The 23,847-nt window shown below is 40.3% G+C and overlaps 1 non-coding gene across 1 annotated transcript; it reads left to right on the top strand.

Annotated features, from left to right (window-relative positions):
* The first annotated feature begins 12,216 nt into the window (after positions 1-12,216).
* On the top strand, positions 12,217-12,289 carry Trnaa-agc (transfer RNA alanine (anticodon AGC)). Its single transcript has one exon. It is a non-coding gene; the product is annotated as a tRNA-Ala (tRNA).
* Positions 12,290-23,847: the final 11,558 nt, after the last annotated feature.

The raw sequence follows: 23,847 nt of genomic DNA on the forward strand, positions 1-23,847 counted from the left end.
CGCGTAATGCATCTAATCTCAATTTCCTCCTTTCATTTTCCAATTCGCATCGAGTGAAAGTCGACAAAGTGGCGGTATCAAAGTGGTGCAGAACTGAGGGGATGAAATGACTCCCCGGGGGGTAGTTTTTTGCCCGCCCTGACGCACTTCAAGTCAGCAAATTTAGCCTCCAGGACAATCCGATTGTAATCTGACACTAAGAGCTTCCAGATGGGAAGATGAAGAGACGCCCTGAGGGCACTTTCTTTGATGCCACCTCATAGATTGTCGATGTGAAGTCTCTCTCTCTTCAGTCAAGTGAAAATTTTTGAGGAGCCAAAAGCCAATGCTTTCTTTAAGAGTGTCTTCCAGCGTGTCGGAAGGAAAGTGATCAATTATGGAATCAATAGAAGGAAGCTAAATAAATCCACCACCACTTGATATACGGTGGCTTTCACCAAAATGAGATTCACATAAATTGTGCGCCTGTATTATTGGATGTGTGTGTGAAAGATATTGACACAACGAAATCAATTGCATATTTGCAGAATTGTGAATTATTTATGTTTACTGAATATTTCAATATGATTGAAACATGACTCACGTTAATTAATGTACTTTCCTTCCACAATCAATTAGAAAAGAAAGTTTTACTAATTAGATCAGAGAGAGATAATTCACATTTTGAGAAATTTCTCAAAATATATATGAATAAAGAAATGTGTCTTTCAAAACTCTCTTGTCGTATTAGAGTGACTTTTCTTACTCTTCCGCTCCCTTTTTCTCCTAACACAATTACATAAACTTTTCACTTTAACGACAGTGAATCTCAGATGATGGAAAATGTTCCATCTAACTTCTCCTGATGCTTTTAATTTTGACATTGCGGGTGGAATTTTTGGGGTGGCAGTCTTCGGCATTCGTCCCTTGAAATCCTATTAGAATTTCAATTTTTGTGTGTAACACAAATTTCGGAATTTTATTATTCATTTTCACCCACTTCCCATTCCACATATTTGTGGACATGGAGAGACGAGATCTGTAGCAGCGACGATGAGCGACATAGAGAATAATTCATGAATTCCCGGACAGTTCCAAAACAATCTGGGAATTCGAAAATGACCGGATATTTTTGTACCAATTTTTGGGACATGACGATATCCTAGTTTTCCCCTATGCGATGTGTAATGAATGGATGTATTTCGTATGAATTTTTCATGTTGCAGAGAAATAAAAGCCACAAATTAATTGTTTGATACCTCGCATAGTTGCAAAGTTTCATCACATCGCCTGAGGATGAAACGTGCATAAAAGCTCTTTAATTCAATAGAAAACGTCGTTTTTATGATAGACGTGTCTCTATGATTTTAATACACAGTTTCATCTGCTGTTTCTCGGGTAAAAACCAAACAGTTTTCATTATCCTATGCTTCTCGTTCTCGGAAATTGTGTTACAATCACTGTGATTTCCAATTACTCTCAATACAATTTGTAGTTTCATCGAATGATTCCAACTCAAAGAGTCAATAAAGTCCCTGATTAGATTTTTCTTTAACATTTTTTTGCAGTCTAATTAAAAAATTCATTCTAGTGAAAAATGTGTTATTGATGAAATTGTGCGCAGAAAGAATTCCCCTTGCAAAATAGAGCAATAAATTCCTAATTTTACCTTCCGTTTATCCTCAATTTCCCAGTACAGCTGGCGGTGGTAAGAAAGCGAGAGTAGAGTTTGGGATGATCTTATTTGTGATAAAACATTCTGAATTTGCAGTCTCTCTTGACTATCCATGCATCTGAAATTCCCAGTGAAAAAAGCGCACACAACTTCTTCCCCATATAGACAGATTCAGGCAGATTAAGGGGTGGTAAACTACGGTTGTGTGTTTGTCTTTAAAATCCAAGTTTACTTATTTATGCGTGCATTTTAGCGGATTGAGAAATGTCATGACATTTCGAAGAAAAACGTAATTGAGTAAATTAATTGAAGGCACATTGAAGGTTTAGAATGTTGAGCGCCCCTTGTTGATTTTTGCAGCAGAATAGCAAGGAAACTGACGCTGATAGGAGCAGGATTATCTATTCCGGTGCACATACTGACGAGGATTAAGTCTATAAGCCCAGAGAGGATTAGGGCTTCCAGATGCATGAGAGCTGAAAGCTCATTCGAGCGCTTTTCTCGCAAGAAACACATCCCCAGTGAGTAGCTGATATTGCAGACTATCGTTGTTCTCTATGCTTGGGAAAATAGCTCAACATATTGACAGATATTCAATTAGGCCCTGTATACTATTTAATTATCATTAGGACGTTGTCCTTTGAGGACGACACAGTGTATTTTTTTGAAACTCTCCCACAATGCGCGAGCGCTAAATAGAGTAAATTACTCACTTGACTGTGTGCTGTGGAGTAATGTGATGGTATAATTATAGCAGAGCGCAAATAGATTGATTTATGATGTTCACTGCTCATTAATCGGTAAATGTATGGCCGAGATATGAGATGGTATGCCGAAAAATTGATTTATGGCCATTAGTATAAGCTTTAGATTGTTGATATTGGAATGAGTGTGACACATGATGATTATTATTTGAACTTGGCAATGATTCTAAATTGAATGCAATTCGCTGTAAAGGCATTTTAAAGCATGGACATTTGGAAGATTAATTAAATGAAATCAAAAGTGCCATTAGTGCATCACGTTTGACAGTCTTCTGGCAATCAATCACTGTGCATATTAAACTTTTGCTCATAGCCGCAAAAAGCTTCTCATCACAAGCAATTTCATCAAGCGCACAAGCTTTGCAAATATGGCTTTTGGCCTGATTTGCATTTATAGTGTTGCTGAGTGGTTGGCCATCAGCACTATCAAAAGGCCCAAATCGCGCGTAGATTAAGCATTTGACCCACAATCGCGATTCGCATCTCATTTGCGCTCGTCCTCACGGCCAGCGCGAGTCCTGTGACCATCGATTATTGGCTCACATGGTGCTTTTATGGGGGCCACAATGCGATGCCTGCGCCACGTCCTCGGAGCCATTCTCCCGGATTATCACATTAGTTTCAATGGAGAGTGTGAGCCCTCGAATGTGCGGTCAACCCTCTGCATTTGTAATGCCACGGCCGGATGATTTGGCGCCGTGTGGAAATGGCCTAATTGATGGCGGCAATTTGTAATGCCCCTCAAAGTTGATTTTTCATCTGCTTCGCCTCGCTTTGTGCACAATTCCCATGCAAATATTCAATAAGTGACTAAAGCCTCTCTTTCTTCTCTTATCGGCCAAACAGACACACATTCCATTGAGCCCCAGATTTGCCAAATATCAACTCAATTCCCTTTCGCAGGCGAGAAATACAAACCTTTCCGATAATACGCGCAAATCAGCAATGAACGCCTGATTGAATAGCATTATTGCTTTTCTCCACTGATAGCAAAGTGGATTGCTCAAATGGAGTCCTGGAAATTTGTGAGATGTTAATATTGCTCATCACAGGACATATGGCAATGGGATCACACCAGGATGCATAAACTAAATGAAATAGTTTTGCAGAGGAATTTCATTGGAGTATAAGCAAATGTCTTTTGATATTCACCACAGCAGCACGTGTATTTTTATTAGAGCAATTTCTCAGTGGCATGAGAATTTTCACTATTCAAAACTATTCTGTCACGTTCTCACCTTGATTACCCGAGAACCACCTTTGCCACTCACCACGTGAAAGATTGCTGCTCACTCTGACGACAGCTGTTGCCCTCCATGCACCCTGAACAACCTCTGAGGTAGACACAGAGTGTCGGAATTTCCCTGAAGATGCGCCGCACTTTGGGAAAGTGCACATGACGTGAAGTAAAAGTATGACAAACCCCGGGGGATCACCTGTTGCCTAGCTGCTAAACTGTGGACTGATAAATAATAAAATTACACCCTCTCGTGCATTCATATATGGTCTTTGTTTAGACAGAAACGCACAGTGCTTTGAATCAGAGCTTGACCGCCTTTCGGTTTGGTTGACAGAATCACAACAAGACGTGGGTGACCATTTGTGCACACCTCTTGATTTTCACATCAAATTGTTTATCCATGAATTGCAATTAAGCACACAACACACATCAAAGTGAATCTCACTCCGAACTATCACTGAAGTCCTTGCTTGTGGCAATGTAAACTCAATATATTCAATTAGGACGAAATCAAATCACTGTAAATGTGAAGGTGAGTTTTCCAATAAATTATTGGAATTTTCCTTTGACGTCTTTGATCATTTAATGAAGTGGATTCATTACAAATTTTCATTTCAATGCAAGTTGTCATAACAAATTTTATTTGTAATAACATAAATTCGTGATTTTCCGTAATATTAATGAAATATTTTTCAAAGGGGAATTTGAGATAAAAATAACAACATTACGTGCCTAATTAATTTGTGAGTGATGTCATTTTGGTACAGCTTTTACATTTAATCTCATTTTGATTAAAAAAAAGGCACGAAAATAAATAAATATTCGATGTTAATAGAATTAATTCGCCATGTAACAGACCATTAATTAATTTATGGTCCTTAGTAAGTTGTGGGAAAAACCAGGAAGTCATAATAGAGCTTTTCACAGAACATGAAAGTGCATTTTTAATTGATTTACCAGGGAAAGTTAATGTATTTCTACATAGCAATTTGTCTATAAATATGCGCAATTGGTAGTGAAGATTTCATCAGATTTCAGTCCAAGCAGAAATGTTGGTTATAATAAATAATACACGAAGGAAAGTAGAGCTTTTGTAGTCATCAATATCGAAGGGTTGTCCTACAAAATTCCTCGCTATTTCCAATCATGTTTCACTCTTCACACCTGAATTTATACGTGTTGCATATTTTATTATTAAAAACGTTGAACGATGCATGAAATATTTCGTGTGACTTGCGAAGAAACACCTTGTCTATTGTTGAATAGAAAATGTGTGAATGACATTCTTTTCTTTACAGAGCCAAAGGTTCGGCGCGAGATGTGAAAGCTCGTCGATTCCATGGCACAATATAATGAAGAAATAAATAATTTAAAATCCTGCTCGAGAGTCACTCCTATTTTGCTATTCGTCAACACTTGTGAACAGGACATATTGAATTGAATTGCATGAATGAGTGAATAGCTATAGTCAATATCTGAAGCACACGGCGCGCTTTTGGCCGATGGCACTCGGAAAAGCGCTGCTTTTTACTGTGACACGGAGCGTCCGGAGTGAAGTAAAAAAAAAAAAAACTACCCCAATTGAAGAAGAGCCATTGGGGGTAGAAAAAAGAGCGGAATTGAATTCGGTAACAGCTGCAGAGGCATAAATCAAGAGCGAAGTATATGTTCGTTAATTAAATTCCAGATTGGAATCCTTTGCCGTGAGCGTGGCTTTTTGTTGTGCATAGTTCGAAGTTCGAAGAGATGATATTGCGATATTCGTCCATTATATTTAGTCCCATCAGTGAAATTATGACGACTCCCGCCATTCAATGGTAAATATAAGCCATATTGGGAGTCTCCAGGGATGAAGAAAGGCGAGGGACATGTTCAAATGCTGAAAGACATTTATGCCGAAACGACGTGCCATTAGATTTTATTGTTCACCAGGTGAACGAGCGCGCAATGCTCCTCGTAGTACAATTGGAAGAATGGGTACGAATTTTGCAGCTTCATATCCTACTTGATTAATTTTCCCGTCGTCCATCGCGGCGCCGCCGGAGGAAATCCCATTTGAGCCAATTAAGAGTGTAAAAAAGGTATTCAATGAGTATGAATCGGTCCATCCCAGAGTCCTTCCTCATCCCAGGATAAAGATTGCACGCGCGGCTCCTCATGAAGCTATAAAATAAATCGATTCACCCATTGTAATATCGGCCCACTTCTATATCAAACACCGAAGCGGAAATCAAGGTGTTTTATTGCAATCGCTTTTCTATTATATGATTTCACGGCATTGTTCAAAATCCACCCACCTCTCATCCCTGTGTGCACGGCTACTTTGCTGCCCCAGTGAAATCCTCCCCTTTATAAGAGGGCGCCCAGGGAGTCGCATCAAAGACAAGATGCTTTTACGGCTTAGCTGTGAAGGCTTACTTTCATTAATGGGAGGTGTTTCTAGCATGAAATTTGAATCAAGTCGGAGTGGATTGAGTGAATTTTAAGAGGGTGAGTTGAGATAACAATAGATAGACAATTAATTGGAGCTTATACAACTGTACAATGTCATTTAATACGTCCAGGAACTGGAATAAACAGATGGTATTGAGGCGTCCATATTCAATGTTTGATTTCGGCATTGAACTGAAACCTTATGCAGCAGATTGATAAGGCGAATTTCTGAAAATAACCAAGATATCACCTTGATTCTTTATGATTTCGTAAAAGCAAACAGAGACACTCTAATGCTCCGCCCACTCGAATGCCACGCCCAGTATTTCCAACGTGGAGAAGAGGAAAATCTACTTCCGTCGCAACTCGGTTGTTTGCCTACTTTCCCACGGACAACATCGTAGTGCAGAGTGTGAGCGTGCAAGAAGCTCTTGCTGCAAATTTGGACTGCGGAGACGTGTAGAGAGCTGAGGGTCAAAATGCCCAAAATTGCATTAAAATTTAAGGCGAGTGGCACGTGTTGTGTTGGCAAAATGCTGTTCGCTCTGAATAATTCACCGCCCTCCAGCTTGCGAAATGATATGCATCGTCGATGGACCACTCTTTGGCTGGCGGAGTCAATTGACTCTCTCCTCGCCATGGAGATGCTCTGATGGTGTGTGGCTCAATAATTCAGCCACATTTATGGACTTCATATCTAGTGGATGTGGCGAGCAGATGAGACTCCTGATCAAATATGCCAAACCAACAGGGTATGCGAATTAGCCTGACCCACAACCCAGTGCCTGCAATTGAGTCTCCGCATCTGAGAGTCGGTAAAATATTTGACAAATTGCCCTCGTGTGTGTGCCGAAACTGGGAGAGCTCCTTTAATGGCACTCCAGCACTCGTGAAGAGGTGGATCACATTAACATCCTCCTTGGCGAGGAAGGGAAAAAACAAGGAGGACAAATAAATTTTACCTCATGCAGTGTGTGTGTGTGTAAAAATCCTCTTAGGACTCGAAGAAACTCCCCCTCCTTGGGTGTCACAGCCGAGAAGATAAAGTAAGGCGCTCTCGTAAAATTCATATTTCACCCACACTCACCTCACAAATAAACCATCAAATAGGGAACAGGCGGCGTCTGCATGCGAAGGTGAAGTGGACGGGTAGAAATTTACCTCTCTATTTCAGGAGGTGTGTTCCTTTAAAATGGCTTGAAAAAAAAGTAAAGGATGTTTCTCACTTCACACTACAAGAATCCCAAACACCTAAAGCTCTCTTTACCACATTAAATACCCCGAATAAACTCATTTTCTTATGTATGTTAGTACAAATTCGGAAATTAATTGCTAATTTTCACGTTCTTGTCGTAACATTTTGTGGTCTTTGTCGAATGGTGTGATTTTTCTTCTCCACGCCTGGCAGCGCAAATCGTCGCAAACCCCCGCGATAGGGGCTGAGCTGGGGCGAGTGTGACAAAAAGCAATTGTTGACGAGGGCAAAAGGAGAGGAAAAAACCCCACGATTCCCATTTTATTGAGATAAATGTCGTCATTACGCACTTTCACCTCTTTCATCGCGCGCGCCTTTCCACCCCCGCCCCAGGGAAGATTAATTGAATTCCCCTGAGAATGTCGTCAGTGTGTTTTCTGGGGCCCCCATTGATTGAGGCAGTGGGGGGGAGGCTCTCGCCACCACCCCGAGACGGCAGACCGTCCAGCTGTGCCATCGAGCGGCTTCGAGGATGTTTGCGGGGTGGAATCTCATTTGAATTCTCCTCTGTTTGACTTTCCACTTTTCCCTGTGCACCCTAATTGGATAATTTATGTTAAAATTCTAATGAGGCAGGTGTCAGAAATTTGTCGCTGCCATGCGGGCTTCCCTTTTTATGCTGCCCCAACAACAGGATAACAACCGTCGGCATGTTGCCTTCTCTTTGTGTTTTTCTTTGGACTTCCCCGCTTTTCCTGCCACGTGAATGTGACAGAACACAACTAAGGGCAGGATAATAGTTGTCAAGCTATTTTAATGTATCGTCGAGTTATGACGCCTGCGTGACCAGTTGAATTCAAAAAAAAAATAGACTCTATCATTTCCTGTGTACACAAATTTCCCTTCCCGAGAAGATATCATAACGAAATTGAAAAATTGAATATTATATTTTGTATATTTGAGTAGGAAGTACATGAAAGTTGCTCCACAGCCAGGATATAACATGAATCTTTTATTGGAAAAAAGTCTCAGGGCAATTTAAGGGAAATCCATACCTGAAAGTTTCACAAGCAATCCGAAGGAAATATGAAGCGAGAAAACATAGTTGATATAATATAAAGTTTCTCCCTTTAGAGAAAGTTTCTCAAGCGATTCCTTGTGGTGAACTTAATTGTGGGGTTTATATTCGCTATAAGTGTAGTTTTAGTGGAAAACCCAGAATGGAAAACGTCCTTTCGCACCATCTCCTCACAAGGCGTGCAAAATACTTTGCCAAAGATTCACATTGCCACTCCTTTGCGAGCTTCCTTTCGATGAATCTTGTGAATTTTCCTAACATGAGATGGTAAACATAAATTTTCACTTTATCGCAGTTTTGCCATGATTTTGAGATTTATGACTTCACTGAATTTTGAGAATCGCCCATTTTTTCCTCAGCACAATCCTTCGGAATGAGTTTGGGGCCGACAACACACCCCCTTCATCATGTCACATTGTGAATGTTTTATGTTGCCACCGCCCCCCCACCCCCTGGAGAGGCGATGTGGTCCACAATGTCACGAAGAAATCCGCACATATCCTATGAAGAAATTAGACCCGAGCGTGTGTCCAACGGCTCTCGAGGGACGGATAAAAACTACACAAGAGTCCCTCGACCACCTGCCAAAGAGGAGACTGAATTAGTTATGGGAATAATTTAATGACAAGAGCTTCGCCCCCGGGGCCAAATATTCTAATACACCTCGAGTCACTAATTAATATTTCACCCCGATATATTTACAAACTTGCCCCATTTTGACCGGGAGAGCCAATTTAATTATTAACGTTTGACACACTGTGGAAAATGACATGTGGTTTTGAAATTGACAAGAATATTCAGAATAGTTTGCGCTTTTTTTGCCAGTGATTCCATCTGAAGAAGGATATCTTGTTCTGTGTTCCGAATATTGTAAGAAATTGCAGTTTAATTACAATATTTCATCCCGTTTGTCACGGTGCACGAGTGAGTCTGTAAAACTTTGAAATTGGAGTAGATACACACCATAGACATTGTTGGTTCTTGAATACAGAGCAGATTCCCTTGTAATTATTTACAGCGTGCGTGTTTCCCTGCCTTTTAAAATTTAAAATGTAATCTAGGGGACGAGCAAGAACACCCGGCGTCTCCACAGCGATCTGTGATTTTGCCATGGCAAGTGAGGAAAATTGCCACACTTCCTCTTTGCCATATTTGTCCAGAAAAACACACACACACACACAAAAGGGACGTCATTTGAATAATTACATTGAGGAAGGCGACAGAAAAAGGCGGAAAAATGTTTTGCAAGAGTCTTTAGAAACGCGGAATGTGGATAATTATTGTAATTAGTGCAATTTTTGCACGAATCCACGTTTCATGGCGATGTTGGCAGGATGTAAAATTTGCATTAACGTCGCCCGAAACACGCACTTTTGGCGCCTGAGAAATCAATACTCGCGCGTTTCTCAACTATTTTCCTGCTGTGAATATCACAGTGATTTTGGCTCCTAAAGTCTTTTGCTTTGTCAGCAACTTTGCCTTTTGCGCGATGATAACAACAAGAACGCTTTGAGCAAAATTTTATCCAGGAATTTCATTAACATCCTCAATTTTGTGAGAGAGAAAAAAATCCAGAAAATTCCCCCAGGATGAAATTACTTTGAGCAACAAGTTGAATTGTCAAATACGTCCAGTATTGAAAAGGAACTTCATTACGGAAGTGGGGCAACAAAAGGCATAAAAACACAATAAGTGCTATTAATTGTACATTCTCAAGTGGAGAAGAAAAAAGTCCCATGAAAAATTCATTTACCCATTGTGAAAAGTTCCATCTTGACTCCGCGCTGCTCGTGTAGCCGAGGAGAAAATTGCAAATTTTATAAAGACATAGATTTTCACAGTATCGCCCCATAAAGTTCTCTCTTGCTTCTCGTCCTCACACACCCTCCCTTGGGTTCATTGTTAAAAATTAAATACACCATTTCTCCCACTTCGCAGTGACTTTCAACAGGGATGAACTTGACGGGATTCGCTTTCGTACGGCCAGAATGAAAAATCGATTTTCTGCGATTAAATTCTGCGTCAATATGGGATATTTTTGGGGGTTGATTGCCCCCCCATTTCGATCTGCCAGCCGACACTCCAGATAAATTGTCTTAGCATGTGTCTGCAGAATGCCAGGCGGAAGAGATGCTCTTCTATACGCGTTTCAATACATAGAAGTTGTTGTTTTATCTGTCGCAATTCGAGTATGTAATGAATATATTAACCGTTTAACAACTTGAATTTGTTATAGATTTTAACACTCAATTTAGCGTCGTGTTCATTTTCATATAAAATATACGCGTAATTTATCATCAAGCATATTCTCCCCTATTTGACGCCCAAATAGAGGGACTGAAGGGAGCGTGAGAATGAAATTGGGGACTCATATGATGGAGGAAACTCATCAATTTTTCTCTGATATTATGCTTATATCCACTTTCACTCTCCCTCGCCCAAGAAGAATTTGATTTGGCAGCCACTTTCTCGTGGAAAATTCACTTTCTCACCTTCCCAACGTTAAGTTTCGGTTGCTTGAGGGTGATTTCCAACACTATCCATCAAAAGGTGAGCTGAATACTTTCCTCACAGTCCCTCAAGGCACCTTTGCAGTGAAACTTTAATGTGCGGCTGTAATTAAGCAGTGAAGTTCCCAGAAATCAACTCAGGATTACCTTCGTAAGAAATCCCCCAGGCATTTCTTAAGAACCCACTTGAAAAATTTATGACATATCATATCAGAGAGAAAGATCTATGAAAACTTTATATTCAAATACAATTTGCATTTGATGTGAGATGAATTTGATTTAGCACTTTTCTGTGGAATATTTCGTTGTCACAGAAAATCTCATTTCAGCTATTATCCCATCTCTGACACTGAGCAAAGGGATGCGTTGTGGCACAACAAGGGACATAGTGAGGGTTGAGTGTTACTATGAGTTAATCTTCTTAAATCATAATCTGTTGCAACACAGCCAAACTCATTCCATATAGAGTCTAATGAGTCTCTGAGGCACCCTTCCTCTAATTCTCCCCCATCGTTTATCATCCCCATTGGAGCAATAATGTTATGCACAGAAATTCACATGTAATTGAGGGGTTGGTGGAGGCTCAGCGAATTCGGGCGCCCTAACAGCACACATACATGCTTTTTTCAGTAAATAAAATTCCACTAAAAGACAATTTATGAGCATTTCGTGGGTCGTCGTGCCAAAAATGTTCTCCCTCTTTTTGGGGCTCTTGTGGATTCAGCAGGTTTGCCAGCCGTAACTCAAGTCGCTTAAGTCGAAGTGAAAATTTCCAATTTATAGGATGTATCAGACGACATTATTGCGTCTATTTTTCATATTATTCTCATGCACTCACAAATCGATGGACCAGAAAGGCCATTTTTTGCAAGGGGATTATGGATACTTAATTGCATATTGCAAGTCAAGAAGCTATGAGATTTTTTGATGTTTTGTAGAAATAGAAAATGTCTCTGATGTTTCATAGACTGTGCTAGTGGACATTCTGTACGATATTAGAAACCTTGTTAGAAACGGAAAGCCTGAAAAAATTGAAAAGTGATGAGTATTCAATCCTCAACATGAGACACATGAATGCACATTTGAATAAATTGGTGATTTTTTCATTCTGCTCTTATTCACAACTATCAAGTTGCTCTGAAGCATATTTGGTGTCACTCTTTCTCTGTTGACACAGCATGAATTTTTTCCTCTCTCTCTCTCTCTCTCTCTCTCTCTCTCTCTTGTCAAAACTTGTATTTTGAGCAGCACGCTGAAGTGGCTCCATGTGAAAGCGCCTTAAGGCAAATTAAGGTCTCAATTTGTCGCCGAACTCAGCTTGATTGATAGTGATTGATCAGCAGGGGGTGTAGCTCAGATGGTAGAGCGCTCGCTTAGCATGTGAGAGGTACCGGGATCGATACCCGGCATCTCCAGCCTTTTTGCCAAATCGTCAATTAATATATTCTATTAAATACATAATCCCCTTTACATTCAGCATTGCGGTTGGCGCTTGGCAGAGTGATTTATTTATTTATACTCAATAATTCCTTTTGCTGTTAATTTGCAAAAATGTATTTTCACTGAAGTGTACAGTGAAAATGTGGATTTTTTGTGATAATCAGTTGCAATCCGCTTATATGAATTGATAATGATGAGCAGTGCAGAGAGATTATTTCGATGGCGTCATGAAAAGTTGAATATTGACTATTTGACAGTGTGGAAAAGTCACGTCAATGCCATTCAGCGCATTTAATTAGATACACATTGCGACTTTGAGAGGAATTTATGTGCCGGAACGAATACAAGGAGAGGGAATTCCTTCATTCCAGGCGGAGTCTTGTGCCCAGCAAATGGACCGGAACGGAGGAAATTTATCACGCATCGAGTGAGGAATGCATTGAGAATTGCAGCAAATATTAATTTTCTCCAATGCCCAACGTATATTAATTAAATCAATTAAGTGCGCATCTCGAGGGCAGTCCTAGAGACCCTGATGACGTGCGAGACTTGGCAGTTTGTGTGACTTTGGGGGGGATTGAGGGGAAAAGGCCTATTTGCTGAGCTCCACTTTGGGCGGGGAGAAATCGAGCAAATATATACTGTTTGGGAATGGGAAAGCATGGGAAGTTAATTAATTGATTTGTAATCAATTTCCATCATAATTCACCCCTCGGTTGGCCGCTGATTTTTCCTGCTGACTCCACTGGGGCTCATTAGAGGACTGGCTGAATTGAATTGGGGAGTGTTTTTTGGTCCGTCGGCAGTTTTTTGCATCTTAACTTATCAAATAATGTCAATCCCATGTAAAAATGACGATAATGTTGCCACTTAAGGAGATTGGCAAATGTTTTTTTGATTAGCTGAAAAGTCTTGATATCGACGCACACGCTTTCCTTTCACGAATATATCCACGAATAAAGAAAGAATGCGAGCAAGAATAATATTGAATAGAAGTATAATAATATGAATGTATTTTGTGTATGTGAAAACACCCTCAAGAGCGAATCAGGGAACGTCAATGTTGCTATAAATAATGTTGGCACTTGAAGGGAAAATTACTTGTATTGTTGAATGTGGATTTACGTGGAAGATCACGCAGCTGAGAGCGTCGTAATCTATGTTATTCAATTCTGTCACTCACCGGAAATGAAGAGATGGCGCGAAGAAGGAAAATCCGATAGACGCTGGCAGAAAAGCAACTGCGGGAGGAGCAGAAAAAAAATGGTTGATTTGACGGTGAAAAGAACCACGCTCAGCACGAGCGGAATGGGAAAATGAACTTGGCTCCATGAAGCTGGCTTTTTTCCTCTGAGCGTCTTCTCTGGAAAACTTTTCCTCCGGATTTTGCCACGCAGATCCACGGCGATAGGAGTGCGTGCGAGGAGTGTGACTCTGTCTCTTGGGCCGGTGGGGAAGTGTAGAATTTATGCGTGAGGCTTTCGCATGGGAAACATGCCGTGAAAACAAAGGGGGATGTTATCCGGCATTTAGGAACTTGTAATTTGCTGTTCGGTAAATACGAAATATCTCGCTCAGGGGTGAGACAAAGAGGATTGCCGAGGAAGGGATGAGAAGCACCGATAAACAAGTTGAGCAGATGGAGAGTGAAAAGAGGAGGCGAGAAAAAAAAACCGGTAAGGATGTGCCTTCAGGGTGAAGGGAAACTTCTGGCTTCAGCCAAATTGACATTCTACTCTTCGCCTCTTCAGCAGTTTTGATAGAAATTTCCCCGAGAAATATCAATTACATCCTCCTTGAGACTACAGATGTCGATCATGCATCATTTGCACGTTTTTATGGAGGTGAAATTCCTCTGATAAAAACTGTGAATACATAATATTGCGCAAAGTAAGAAACTGTGACAGACATCCTTAAATCGATATTTTTCCAAGCATTTTTTCACACTTCTTAAACATGCATTGAGCAAAAGCACTAGTTTGCATAATGATATAAAGATGTTAATATGACACAAATGGTATTTCAAGCGTGATTCTCGACTGTGAGACAAATTAGATTGCCACGCAAGATATTATGCGAATACTCCGAATGATGGAAAACTCAAATACGTGTTCTTCACCTGCAACATTACAAGAACCGTAGCTGTTTCATACGTTAAGCCTTGCGTTAAGCTTTGCGGAAGATTTATGAAATTATCAGTTTTGTTTGCCTTCCTTGAAGACTTGTTCTCAAAATGTGCAAGAATCTTTCATTAAAATAAGCAAATTCACTGTGGTTAGAGGTAGAAACGAATGAGTAGGAAATTAAATATGTTATTTGGTGGATGTAAAAATTTATATGTGACACGAGTATGTATAATTAGGATGAAAATTAGATGAACTTGTAAATAATCAATGATTACATCTGACGAATAAACCATTGGCAAGTAGAGCAAGTGTGCTGATGAACCAAATTCAATTTAATGATTTGACAGATTCAAAAGCATCGGATAAATTATAGTTAAATTGTTAAAATTCAGTAATAGTACATACAAAGCTGACATGATCAAATCCAGTGAAAATGGAGAAAATGACCCGAGACTTGTAATTGAGGAAATCGATCGTTTCTCACAGTTTCAGCCTCTGGGTGAGCAATATAATGTCAAATACAGCAGGAAGGCAGGCTGTCGTCCTGAAGTCAATCACGCTCGGGGTGAAACTATGATTTCCCGTCAGTGACAATTGGCAAGTGCGGGGATGAAGGGAAGAAAAATGAGTGGGTGGCGAGAAGGAAAATATGAAATGACGATGATTCCACATCTATCCGCCCTCTCCATACGGAATTAATGATGGTATTTTTCCTTAATTTAATTTTGGCGCCTTTTTGTCTCTCTCTCTCTCTCTCCCCCTCTTCCTTCGCAACAATTCCTCATCATTCTCCCAGTGTTTTCACCACACGGCTTTTCCTCTCTCATTTTCCACACTCATTTCCGTGTGTAAAGCACCTTTAATGGCTTTCTTTGTCATCACAAATTTCTTCTCTGCAGCTCCTGTTCTGTTCCGCTCTTCAGCCCTTCCGTGCGCGCCACCCCACTTGCCGCCGCCCCCTTGTTTCACGGGGGCGCGCGGCGGAATATCATGCCACACGCTGTGGGCGGGAAAATGCATCATTAATAACACTCCATGCCCTTGTCGCGCGTCGCTCAAGTCAACCCCAAACCCGAAAAATTATCAGGTCGCGCGTTTTTATCAGCCCACTAATTACGCCCCAGAAGGGGGGCCGCGCGAGGGTGATGGGCTTTGTGTCAATTCTGCCGCGCGCGCGATTCAAGTGTCCCCCCACGGCGATGCAGAGGGTCCACCCACTGTCAGGAACACATGTCAAAGCACGATAAATAGCGTGTTCACGCCATATAAATTCGGCCTCATTATGGTGCGAGAATTCGGAAGTCGGCGACCAAAAAAGGATGGCGAAGGTTTTATTTTAGACCCGGCGGGGTGGAAAATTGCCACCCCTCCCGCACTGACCGCAATTGTTGTCTGAGGTGGTAGTTAAGGGTCAATTTGGGTAGTTCACTTCAGGTGATATCCGACCGACAGATTTCCCTGAGGTGCCCATTTCTCAAGAACATGGGAGTGGCAGTCAAAATGATGGCTTTACAAATAGGTATTTAATTAAGTAGGATCAACACAGACACTCACGAAATTAATAGTGACACTCATAGTGAACACTTGCTGTTATTCGTCTCTTTGTATAAACAATTTTCCTTTCACACCCAGCCAATTGAGATGCGTCTCAGCACTGAAAAGGATTCTGCAATCCAGTGCACTCACGCTGGGATTTCTTTCAAAAGTCCGGGAGAGGAAAAAAACATGGGAAAAAAGTACTTTTGTCCGCTGGACAATTTCACTATGGCATTGTTGTGCAGAAGAGTCACTGGATGGAGATCTATTTAAGTGTAATGCAATAGCCCAGCCACTCACCCCCTTTCGCCACTCGCACACGCTCAAAGTTTGCCAATTCACATGCTGCCACTCACTGAAGCCCCAAGGCATGTCCGTTGGAGCTGCATGAGCTCAATTTGGCAAATAGAACGAAATGATTATAATGATATGGCCTTCGAGTTACAATCCAGGAGCGCACAATACCAACCATGTGAAATGAGGATTGAGGCGACTGAGGCCAAATATGGTGTGCTTGTTAGATTCCATAGACGAAATTGTTCTGTGTCCTGCAGGGATTCATGCTCCTCGACATGCTTAGAATACCTAAACAGGCGACAACGCGTCATGAGTGCGGTATGTGAAAACCGCAGAAAAGGTGTGGATGTTGAGTATTGGGCTGAATTTCCACGAGGCAGACACTGAATTTCCATTTCCTAATTTCCCACCGTCGCCTCAAGTCCAGGTGTGCTCCGATGAAATGGAAAAGACAGGTGGATGAGGTGAAAATCAAATGGGAGCCCGCCCTGACTTGTGCCGGCGCCACTGTGTGAAGGCACGTACCCACGGAGAAAATGATACAGAATCCAGGGAAAATAAATATCCCTGCGACAGAGCTAAAAGGGGTCACACGTCTCACAGCAGATTAAAGATAAACATGCGGGAGAATCAATAGACTGGAAAATCCTTTGATGTACAATGTCAATTGTAATTTGTCCCGTAGCAGAGCTCAAATGGAAGCCACAGGGTGGCTTTCAGATACTCAATTAATTTCCTCAAAAGCTTGAGTGATCAAATTCAAAAGGAAATAAAAAAAAAGTTTGTGATACCTTTTTTCTGCAGTCTCAATTGCAAGCTACAAATTGGTACAACATACTGAGTATTTGAAACTATCATTGGAGCAACCGGAAAAATGTGTGCAAAGCAACATTGATATTGGTTGTTAGTGATTCGTGAGTGTCTTTTTATCAAAGGTCTCTAACGTCTTTCGTAGTTTCTTAAAAAAATTCTTCTACCAATGACGACCGAATCCACTCATATTTTCTGAGTGTACTTTGAATGCTTTCATGTTGCTTCGAGTCGAGTTTTCTCGTAAAGTAATTTTCCAAATTACTTACTCGCTTCTGCAGAGATTTTTACAATAGCAATCTGCAGCATGAAAGTCAGTTTGAAACACTTTTCTATTTGCTTGAGCGACAATCGCAATTAATTAACCGCCAGTCTGAGGCCCTCTTCCGTTCGTGAACGTGACTCATTTACTCCTGAGCGTGTCCTGAGCCGCGGAAGATGTTCAGGGATAATTATTAAATTATGCCACCATAATTTGCTAATGGCACTTTAATGTCAGTACGTGTCGAGGGAATTACTCTGCAGCATCAACTCTGTGAGGTGGTTTGATTTAAAAAGCTCATACGCGTCGGCAGACCAGCGATTGTGCATTATTAATACACCCCACACTTGTTAGCCACACGGAAGACGTATACTCTCACCTCTTGAGGAGCTTCTCAAGTGCCAAGGACTTCTTGAGGTTGGAAGTGCTCTTGTGGTGAGCATTAAACTTTAAATATGAGGACAAGTCAGGTGACACATGAATACTCGATGAATGCCACGTGACGTAAAAGTGTCGCTCTGGGAAATTCATCAGAATGCATTCAGAGAGTTGGAAAGTATCATGTCGCGAATGTGAGGGGGAAAGAAGAGCTGTGAGAGGAACAGGAAAAGTGGGTCGTGGGAAAACATTTTTTTCCCCAATTCTACTGGATGATACGAAAAAAAATCATGAAGCAGCGAACAGCGATAAATTAAATGATGGTGGAATTTTTTTTTGCTCACCACCTCTGGTCACTGTCTTGTAATAATACATTGTAACACTTTTTATCTCCACAATGGCGTAGTGGGGGCAAAAAAAAAAGTTTTCTGTGTCAGATTGCCAGAGCGGCATTTTCCATGTTTCCCTCGACACGGAATTTCTTTCACTGCGGCCAATTCGGTGGTGTCACTCATTAATTTTAACTAACTTGCAGAGGAGAAAACATCTGCCGTCGAGGAGCAAAATGTCAGTCGTGTATTTTTTTTCTCCAGCATCTCATGACGTATTTCCATGTGTGATTTTTCCATATTAACAATGTGAGACTTGCTGGAATTTTTCAATTCATCCACGACGACACATCACTAATCTCCATTACGTGGTTTTTAATGTACATCACCGCATGTTTTAATCCCATAGCGCCAGAGGAATAAATTTTATGTGAGTTCATGTGATTGCTGAGTAATTTTTCCTACTTGCTGACCTTCTGAAAATGTTTTAACTCGAGAAAATTTGCCAAATATGTGCTTTTCCAGCTCAAAATCACTTCCGCATTGTATCTCCACAGTTCACTATCAATTTGCCAAATTGAAGTTCCTTCAGAGATGCACTGCAATTTTACCATTCATTCAATGCTGGAAATCAGGGGTTGAGTGGAAATTATCAATTTATTCCAATTGAGAGATCAAAAAAAGCACACACACACACACACAGAGACGGAAAAAGTGCACAAGGCGAGTGAGGAGAAAAGGCACATGAATTTCTGATACGAAATTGAACTGCCACGGCAGAGAGTATGTGCAATCAAAGGAATATTGATGAAAATGCCAAGGAAATTCAATAATAGCGGAAAAAATAAGTTCTTCAGGGCGCTGAGGGTGGGAGATGAAAAAATTTCCACCCCTGATGGATGATGCAGCCACGAAATGATTGCATTAACTCCCTCCATTTGGTGATATGATCAATTATTCCGTGTCTATCGTTCGTCGAGAGTGCTTCTGGAAACAACCATGAAGACTGTCGGCGCGAGGGGTGCTCTTCTCCACCCCCCAATCAAGGCATTTTTTTCAGCTGCGAATGGGTGTAATTTGTGAGGAATCAAGAGTTGGACTGTAATTGACTTTTCGTGTACATTAGGGACGGTTTTTTTTCTCAGAGGACTCGCGTATCCATTTCCCAAAATGGGACACGCTGAAAGCCCCAACAGCTACCCCATTAAAACATCCCGCGAGAGTGTTTTTTTCTTCTTCTTTCTCCTTCCCACCGACCCGCGCATAAAGAGCTGCCCCAGCCGTCACACTTTGCACCCCCACAGCTCGAGTGAGGGTGGGCGAGTGAAAGCGAAATGCTCAGAGAGGAAGGAGGCGAAAAAGTGCATGACAATTGTATTTTCTTCCAGTTTTCCCTGCATCACGTGGCTGGGGATTTTCCTCGCCATTAAGTTGCATGGTGAAAGTGAAAAGCGAGGTGAAAAGTCAAGAGTCACGAGTGTCCAATTAGCCGGACACGTATTTCCCTTTTCCTCAGCGGATGTCTCCATCTTCCGATTCCGGCCCACCTTGACATCACGTGACATGGCAGAAAATTCCCTTCACTTTTACCCACAGAGAGATTTGCAGGGGGGCAAAGAAAAAAACGAATCTGGGAAATTCAACACTCCCACAAAGGTTTCAGGCATGGGTTTCAGGATAATCCTCGTGCGACGAGTGTGGGGTTGAATAATAAAACGCATCGGTAGAGAGCAGAAGCTCACACAATCTGGGATTCAAGTGTTTAGGGGCCATAAAAGTGCCGCCAGCAGTGATTTGGCAAATTTTATATAATCTTTAATATTGGCCTTATGCAAAGTGGCATTAAAATAAAATGTCTGCATAAGCTGCGACATTAAATCCATTCTCAAATTCACCGAATATTCTATTTTTTATCCTTTCTTAGATGAAGAGTGAAGTAATTGACAGACGAAGGACTGCAAATGCTTGGAAAGAAAGCTACCAATATTCTTTTGGTTCGTAAAGCATTCAGAATTTTTAGTCAATATTTAATCCACCATCAAATATTGCTGTATTATCATTTGTACTTTAAAATTGTCCAGAAATTGAGTAAAATTTCTTGTCATATTTCACATTTGTCTGACAGAATTAATATTCTAAGTAATTTTCCAGCAACCAATATCAAAGGATTTGCACAAGAATGTCAAGAATGAATCCATTTCTGACAGACGCAATAGCTGCGAATTCAACATTCGGCATCTGAGAGTGAAACACATTCTACCGTTCCACACCATTTAGTCACCACTGCTGAGATACGGTCCAAATAATTCAGGATAAATGGCTTTCAGATAAATTTTTGCGAGGGTGAGACGATGAAATTCCTTCGCTCAGTCACCGCAATCGTCCTATGAAATTGTGGGAATTCCAACACTTTCCATGCCACTGCAGAGGTCATGAGAATTCCTGCTACTGATTTTTTCCCCCTTCACCCGCTGTGTTTCTGGATGTTGGCAGAAGAAAAAAAAAATCCCACAATCGTCAATTGTTGGAAGATATTCCGAAAGTCATGTTGACATCGATATTTCTCTTCCATATCAATTTGATTGTGAATTCTAGTGACACAATTATATGTGGATGACAAGCAGTGAAACATATAATATTGTTTTGCAAATATAACAATAGAAATGATAATATTACACTCCTCATACTAGTGATTTGATGAAAAACTATACCATTTGATGTGCAGTTTGTGCGCAACTTCTCTGAAATGCAGGACAGAAAAAGTGCTGCCATAGAAGAGTCAAATGTATGCTCTCTATTTCACTGTTCATCCATAAGAGTGGAGTCATGCAAATTGAATATTAACAAGCACTGTTCACAACATTAAACTTTTTCTCTGTCTAGGAAAATAACGTTACTGGGATGGTTTCCTCTATTGTTTGTTCTGCCTATTCAGGTAATTGCATATCCTTTGGAAACTTTCAAACAATGCATCACTATTGTATTTTTCCCAGTGACAGAATTCCCAGTGATATTAGATTTTCCGTGAAACCCTTCATCTAGCTTGTTTGGCGAAAGTTTAGTTGACAATACACTCTGAAGCTGCACAAAGGTGATGATTGTGAACAGAAAACAGGTGGAAACCATGCTAAGGACTCACTTCCTGAGCAATTATCTAATAGTAATTGCATTATTCCTACGCAATATGGGAGATTCGACAGGATATCCTGAAAATCAATGGTGCAATTGACCAGCGAACTATTCTATTTATGTGTTAAACACTCTTAATGGTAAATATTCAAACGTAATAGAAAATGGTAAAAAAAAAAATTAAAATCATATAATGTTCATGACGAAAAGCGAGCCATGTCCTCTCTATATAGGATATATTTTCATTGATATCCTTTGCGTGATTAATTAAAAGTTTCCTACATATATTGCGCTTGTTATTTTTGAAATACGAATAACAGCAATTGTGTCATATGAGAGCTTTTCATAAATTTGCACATTTTCCATATGAAGAATGATCTTTTTCATATCATTTATACAGTACTTATTATTTTCATCGCTAATTGATGTGCTCTGTTTCTGTTTTCAAATTAGTTTTTCTTGGTAATCAGATGAATGTTGGCATTTACCATGTATTTCCTTTCATTCGCCAAATATCCAGAATAAAATTCTCATGGTGTGTTTCATTATTCACTGATTTTTTCTCTCCATTTAATCAGTACTGATGAGAGCTCTTCCTGTAGTGGATTTTTACAATAGTTCAATTCTAGGGAAACTGCAGCGTGCAGAAGTTGTGAAATCATGCCAATTTACACAGCCAGAGCATGAGATATCGTGTCAAAGGTGAAATGCATAGCTGGAGAGATTGTATTTCTAAGAAGCAAGACATGAAGTAATATAAAATTGCGTACATTTGTCCTCGATTGAGCTCAAAAGGTCGAAGGTGACGACGAATCGGTGGTATAAATTGAATGATTTTCCACCCTGTGAACTGAAACGGTAAGCGATGAAAATGCGCAAAACGTGACTCTGGAGTGAATTTTCACGCTCTGTGCTCACACTCCGCGTTCCGCGCCATGGATCACTGTGATGTCCCAGCGTCCCTGGCCCAATGAGCCTGTCACTCATTAATATTCACCGGGGAGACCGACCACTGCCGACTCCACTCTGACTTCCTGATGTCATTTGTGGCCGGAGATAGAATCTCCAAAATGATATGCCGCCCATCAAATGAACAGCCCGAACGGATTCACGACTCCCAGTCGATCGACGGGAGAGTGACACGGAAATAATGGACGATTGATTGATATTGGACACTATCTATGATGAAGAACAGGTCAGATTGGGAGTGACTGTGCACAATTTCTGAAAGGTTTTGATTTTTATTTGATACGATGTTGAAAATTTCTACATCACGAAATTTTTTAAATCCAATTACAAGACTACTGGAAAAACGGATACCAAGATTACAAGAAATGCTTGAATTTAATTGCCATCAAGGGTAGAATCAAAAGCCGAATTTTCAGGAATCTCAATCAATTAAATTAATTAATCAATCAGAGATTGAAAAAATGACTATTTCCCAAATAAAATTACAAAATAATCAAAAATTGAATATTTTCAGCGATATATTTAAATATATTCTGAATATTTCATTCAAATTTAAATATATCGCAACTCATATCGCATTTTTCGCTTTCTGACGTGATCCTGGCCATAAAAGAATGAAATTTGAGCTAAATTTGAAATAAAATATAAATAAATAATGGTCTGAAATCGCGAATGACTTTCCTTTCGATTGCAATATTAATTTGCTCTTTAAAGTTCCAATGCCTATTCAATAAGAATGATTATTGTGGAAAATTAAAAGTCAATTCCACTACCAAACTGTGCAAAATTTCGCGAAAATGCTTTTTTTGATAGCAATGATTTATAATCATTCACTTGCAACTGAATTTTCCATCATTGGATAAACCATAAATTAATTTTCCCCAACATAGTCAATAAACAATTTTCCCACAATTTCCCTCTGCAGATTTAATTTGAAAATTAACTCTCCGTAATTTGCTTTTTTTCACTGCGTCAATTGAATTTAACCGCGACTGAAAAATCACATTGTACATATGTCATTACTATGTGGAAGCCATTGTCGATGCGGCTGCAGAATATGCGTTAAGTTCAGCATGTAGAAGAAATGAGCTCATTGTCCATGCAGATTGCATGATGTCGCCCCATTGTTGAGAGTGGAGGTGGCAAAAAGAGAACTCACCCCATTTCTCTGCTCTCTCTCTCCCACCCCGAAAATATACGGTGAGAACGTGGAGTAAATTTGCAACAATAACGTCTGCACTCTCTTCTTGCGATGCAAAATCATAAATAACTCATTTGCGTGCCGCATAAACTTTTCCCAAGCTTTTCATAAACCTCCTCCCTCCTTGGGTGGAAGTTGCAAATGAGTCGACGAGGCTTGTTCGTTGCGTGCTTTCGCCACTTTATGCAGCTTTTTCAGCTCAGCAGACGAACTGAGGAGAATAATTTTCATGATATTTATGTTGCCATTGTTTGTCAATTCACATGCGGGGACATGTTTGCCGATCTTTAACTCCCTTTGTGGCACTATTTTGGTTATTGTGAATTTCATTTTCCTAAAATGTGTTTACTCTGGAATATCTTTGAGAAGAATCCAAATTGAATTTTGCTGCACATTCAGCACAGCTTCATGTTCTCGTTTTTGTAACATTTGCAGTTGTAATCTATATAGTGTTTTGTGAAAATGGAGCGATTTCCACCCATATCATTTTTCAAGT

Source organism: Phlebotomus argentipes, unplaced genomic scaffold (assembly GCF_947086385.1).
Source record: "Phlebotomus argentipes unplaced genomic scaffold, Phlebotomus argentipes genome assembly contig_5, whole genome shotgun sequence".
NCBI classification, from domain to species: domain Eukaryota; kingdom Metazoa; phylum Arthropoda; class Insecta; order Diptera; family Psychodidae; genus Phlebotomus; species Phlebotomus argentipes.